General features: G+C 37.8%; 1 pseudogene; it reads right to left on the bottom strand.

Annotated features, from left to right (window-relative positions):
• Positions 1 to 3200: 3200 nt before the first annotated feature.
• LOC147439792 (uncharacterized) lies at positions 3201 to 3784 on the bottom strand (annotated as a pseudogene).
• Positions 3785 to 6320: the final 2536 nt, after the last annotated feature.

The raw sequence follows: 6320 nt of genomic DNA, 5'->3' as shown, positions 1-6320 counted from the left end.
CCTTTCCAAGGTGTGTATGTTTTCCTGCAACCCTATTTCCAACACGTGGATGGATCACAAGCGTCATGAAATTTATGCTCATTTGACAACCGTGGATCCCACCACTTGGGGTTCATTCAAGGCCCTGCAATATATATTGCTTACAAACTTCCAACGTGCAAGTAGAGTCTCAACCCTATATGCATCCTATTTGATTTTCCTTTGATATATCTTTTAGCTTGTATTCAAGCACAAGACGCAATAATCTACCTTCGCTAGTTTAGCACACTATAGAGGCATTATGAAGGTGCCTATGCTTAGCCTTTTATGAGTAGATTGAAAATCACCATTTAATTTGTTAAAAACTCATGAGTGGATCAAAGTAGGCACAAGTGAATTAGTAAGAGAATAAATTTTTCATGAGCTATTTGTGGTGAGAGCTGTTAGACTCTCAATACATACCTGCAAGTAGTCTTTTGTTTTTTAATCTTACTAAAAATTGTTTTCTAAAGAAGAATTGCTAATATATGTGATCTAGAGCGTTCTTTTAGTAAGGGATGGCTCTAAATCTACATTGGCAAAAGTAGCCTTTTGTTTTTTATCTCACTAAAACTCTATGCAAAAGAATAATTCTTAGTACTTATGATAGTAGCTTTCTTGAGGAGATGTAGGTAGCACATTGGTTAGTATGTGTGCCAAGGGCATCAAGCTCATGAAGAGCTTGCCATTTGGAAGTCTATCTCTTGCATTGCAATTTTTGCAAGGCATGTCCACCTTGGGCAAGCAAAAACATCCTCTAGGTTGTTTTCTTTGGATATAGAAAGTGGGATGCTTGCAACTTGAAGGTACGGGGGAAGTGAATCATTTTTTTGTAGCTAAACATATGTTTGCATATGAACATAGGAGACATTACATGTAAGAATTTTCCCTAGATAAAAAATGTTATAGGAGATCTATCTCAAATCTAATAAACTCTTTAAAGTACAAGAAGCTTTTTTTAGCTTCCTATCTCGTATGTAGTGTCTTAGCATGTAGTGATTGTAGGACATGTCTAACAAAGGCAATTAGGCTAGGAAGCAAACACCTCTTTTGATTGAAAGAGAAGTGAGTATTTCTTTCTACATCTCTTCTAGATGCAATCATCCATGCTTGCAACTTGAAGGACTGTGGCCTTATGCTAGAAGTTACCCTTGTCTACAAGCACATTAATGAACAGATTGTTAGTCACTCATGGGAAACATATTGACATGTATGAGAAATGCGATGTTTCATGGAGTTTCATATTCAATTTGCTATCCATTCTCTTTGAATGAAAACAAAGTGAGGAATTCTTTCTAGATCTATTCTAGATGCAACAATATATGATTGCAACTTGAAGGCATGTGACATGCTAAAAGTTAACCTTGGCTACAAACACATTTATGATCAAGTTTTGGTCACACTTAATATGGGGGAAAAAATTCTCACATATGAGAACTAAAATGCCTCATGAGTTTTCTATTCAGTTTGTGATTTGTTAAGTTGGAATGCAAGTGATATATTCAATGGGGCTAGTGCAGGATATACAAGGTTCTTTCCAACAAATGTGGAGTGAAGGATTTTCTCTTGTGGGGTTTAAGATCCCAAGGGTGCACCTTTCAAAATCCTCTATATCATGTGTGATTATAGCTTAGTAAAAAAAATGTCTTTACATATTTTTCGATTGAAATAATACTACCCCTCTTTCTTTATGACTTTTCAAAAATTTGAATAAAATTGCGCCTCGTGTAAGTGTAAATATGAAAGTGATATGAACTATAACATACACTCCTATCGAGTGAATTTGGTACACCTACATACCTTCAAGATGCACCCCCCAATGTTTACCTCTAAGCATTTATCCATAAAACATGCATTCAAAGCTTGTTCTAAAAAAATCTCCTTACTTACATGCTATTCATAAGGTGATAAAATAATATCTCTTTCACACACACAAAGATTTTTCTCTAAATGCAATCACCTATGCTTGCATGTTGAACGCAGCGGGGATATACAAGACATTGACATAAGCAAACCAAATTATGATAAGATTTTTGGTTAAAGTCTCTTGGAGAGCACAATGTCATGGGAACTTTGGTCAACATGTATGTTGCAACTAGTGTACTTTGAACTTATGTTTTTTAATGAGCTTCCTCTTTGAGCCATGACCTTTTGGAGTGCAAGCGATGTATACAAGGTAGGGAGACTACATGGAACATCATGCATGAGGTTGACATAACTTAACGTGATAATTATATGAAGTCAGAAGGAAGTCATGCCAGTCTTTTTTTGAGGTGGTTATTAAGGGGAATCTCATTGGATTCCCTTATGGCTTTAAGAGAAAAAGGAACAAAGGTGGCATGTGGAGAGAGGAGATAGGTGTACAGGTTGGAGCAGAGAGAGAGAGAGAGAGAGAGAGAGAGAGAGAGAAGAAGAGAGACATGTGAGGGCTTTAAGTGCACCCACTATGGTTCAAGCCTTAAGACATGTGGGTGTGGGTGAGTGGACCCAATCGTGTAAAACTAGTCGAAACGTAGCTTTGAACGACAAAAGAAAAACAAAAATGTGATAATTTTATGATGACATCTTTAATCCAAGGCTCATGCTTCAGTCATAATGTATTTAAAATATAGTGTAGTTTTGAAAGCACAAAATTATTACGGTGATGAGAGGCGTTATGGAAATAATTGACTTGGGCAAATAGACTTATCAAGCGATTCAAAGTCAATTATGCCTTATGGAGGTAAAGCTACAAATCACTCGAATATTGCATCCCTGGAAACCTTTGATTTGGGATGTTGCATCTTGGACGATACTTATTGAAGAGTATGCTTAGCAACATGGGTGGGGCCGAGAATCTCTAGATGTTTTTCATTGGTCTCTCAAAATGCAAATTACTCTTAACTTGCATGTAGCTAGCATGGGTGTCCTTGTGTGTGGTTGTTTAGAGTGTGCGATGTGTATGTGTGATCATGTATTTTCCCCTTTGTATTTCTGTCAATTTGTAAGCCACTTGGATCGTGATCCATGTATCCTTTTTTTTTTTTTTGACAGAAACCGGGATAGACTAGCCCGCACGTCTAGCAACTGGTTTGAATCACTAGTGGTCCAAAACTCTCGAGTTTGCACACCTAAACTTAACCAAATCCCATGAGCACACTCATTATACTTTTGGGAGACATATTAGAGTGGCACGTGTCAGACTTTGCAATTAAGAACTAAGTATAATTATAACACAAACTGCATAATTGCATTAATGCATGCTGGCAATATTGAACATGGTAGAGTGGATACAACTTACAAGGCATGCTAATAAAACGGATGATTACAATGATACATTTACTAATCGTATAAGGTGGTTAAAATGATCCCCATACGATTATAAGGTAGTTAAAATGCATGGTGAAATTAGGCAAGCAAGCGATAGACTTGCAGATGGAACTGAAGGAAAGTAGCTAGGCGCCGCCGCCAGTGGAGGTAGTGAAGGAGGTAGCGTTGGTGGAGGACTCTGCAGTGGTGTTGAAGGTGGCGGCTTTTGCAGCGGCCCTATTGCAACGCCTGTAGCTGCTTTGGCAGCCAGAGCCGCAGTATGCGCTACCACAGCCGCAATAACCAAACTGGCTGCAGCACTGCCCGGCGTTGCAGTAGCGCGGCAAATTTCGAAGCCACAAGCAGCAGCGCAACAGCTGCGTGCACATCATAGCGGGCCATATTGGCTTACTTATTAAGAATTAAGCCCTAGTAAATATCTGCTGCAGATCGCTAGGGCTCGCTGGTATTAATTAAATCACGCTTTCTGATTCTGATTCTATAACTAACCCTGCTTCTCACTCTACATGAAGAGTTAACCAATTTGTAGTGAAATTGATGTGAACGTTGCAGCTAATTATAGAGCGGCTCCACATTCTCCATGTAAAGTATGCATCCCTCCCACAAAAGCAGCTAGGGTCCATACATGACCTCCTTTTACAAAACTAAGCTTTCCCTCAACCAATCAATCAAGTACCCATTTACATTATTATGCAGAGTTTCTAGTATAGTGAAACACCACCGCTAATGTAGAGCTCTCAAATATTTGATCAAGAGACCCATGACAACACTTATATCTCCACTTACTTGAAAGAACTCCCCCCCATCTTGGATGTGATAGAGTTCAAGGCAAGAAACATCACCAAGGTGGAGGAGTCTATCCATATTCGAGAGGGAGAGCTTGATCCCTTGCTGTGCACAATAACCATGGCCACCTATAAGATAAACATTAAGGAATATTTGTTGCTATAGGATATACAAACTCTCTTTTAAATTATAAGAAATCATTACTATTTCAATTATAATGAATCATCATAGAACAATATCATTGTATTAAAACAATGCTATCTAGCAAAAAACCCTCTCAACCAGTAGAAAAAAAACCATCTCAATAAAAAACGATCAGTACAAACGATTTGTAATCATCATGGAAATGTATCATTATATTGTGGAACAACTTCATGGAGTAATAACCATCTCACTACAAACAATCTATAGGAAACACTTATAATCATCATATGAAAACACATTATGTTTCCATGAAATAATAACTATCTCAATAACAAATGATCATGAAAACACATCATGACATCATAGAGAAACTCTGGAGATGAATAGCTATCTTAGTAATTATTGATCAGTAGTACGAATGACTTTAATCATAAAAAAGAATGCATCGTGACATCATGAAATAAGTCCATGAAAGAAAAATCATTTCAAAGATAAATGATCGATACGAATAATTTGTAATCACCATGAAAATGCATCACGACATCATGAAACAACTATCTCAGTAATGAGTGATCAATAAGAATCACTTCTAATCATGAAAACTTATCATAAAATCATGCAACATCTCTATAAAAGATTAATCATCTTATTGAGGAATGATCAATACGAATAAGTTCTAATCATTATGATATCATGGAACAACTCCATGGAGTAATAATCAGCTCAATGAAAAACATTCAATACGAGCGATTTTTAATCATAATGAAAAAGTATGATGATATCATTAAATAACTCTATATAATGATGTATGATATATTTAATGATGATATCATTAAATAACTCTATAAACCAATAATCATAATGATAGATTTAGTGTGCACACACACACTTGGATTGCTAGTAAATTTTCCCCCCTCCTCTAATAAAGCTCCTAGTCAAATTTGGGCAAGTCGTTGGAAGGACCAATTGGCCACTACCCTTCTTGGTAACATGATTTGGATTAGTATGAGTAAGTAGGGCATTATTTCTCTCTTATAAAGCCTTTTTTTGTTTAGCAATTGATTCGCATTGGGAATCCCATCTCAATTCTTCAAATATGCCATGTGATAGTCATTTGCAAATGCTTCTTGATGCATCATCAAGCTCATATTCTAAGCAATATTAATTTTTGATAAGTGCTTTGCTATTCTTAGGTGTGTACATTACTGCTAAATAGAGTTTATAACATTACATTCTAGGGATTTTCACATGGAAAGGCCTGTGGCTAAGTGGTATAAGGCACCAAAAATAGTGTGCTCTCATTGTGGGTCATATGTTCAATGTGTGCATAGTCCATTTTTTGGTTGTGTGGCAAGCCTCATAGACATTAAGTAGTCCCTCTATTGAAATTCATAATTAGGTTGGGTATGGACGGACCATCAGATCATTTGTTAAGGCTCCAATCACATGCCGCTGGTTGCCACTCACCAGTCCCAAGCCGATTGCCAACTATCGGGCACATGTTAGTTCACTCACCGACCAGTCTCATTTGGCAAGCTATCGACTCCTCCCAAGAAGCACTTCTTGCGTGTAATTGCTCTTTTGCTTGGGCTCAAACATTTAAGGGGTTTTTCCCACTGCTTGCAGAACCCAATCCTCATGAATTAGACCATTCTACAATGGAACAAAGCCTTAAAGCCTTGGAGATTCCATTGAAGCAAAGGCAATTAAACCTCAACAACCATCAGCACTCCAAGTATTTCAAGCAAAGCTCAAAATTTTCTCCATTTTGAAAGCCTTCTTCCCACGAAGACCTCCAAGGCTCCAGCCAAGGTGAAGGGGTGCTTCTCGAAAGGGAGGACTAGTGACTCCACTCTCGGCCAAGCCTTCATAAATTTGATGTGTATGTGACTATTGAAGAGATTGTAAAGAGAGTAGGCACTACCAAGGGAGTCCCTTGGCAAGACGCTCTCTCACACACTCACTTGTACTATGGGGAAGACAACTTAAGTAAGTTCAATGGCACGGGGTTCCACACTTGGCAAGTGAAACTCAAGGGCTACCTGATGACAAAAGGCCAAGTA

The sequence above is a fragment of the Adiantum capillus-veneris genome, chromosome 16 (assembly GCF_014529385.1).
Source record: "Adiantum capillus-veneris isolate H3 chromosome 16, ASM1452938v2, whole genome shotgun sequence".
NCBI lineage: Eukaryota > Viridiplantae > Streptophyta > Polypodiopsida > Polypodiales > Pteridaceae > Adiantum > Adiantum capillus-veneris.
This window is presented reverse-complemented; position numbering and strand designations above follow the sequence as displayed.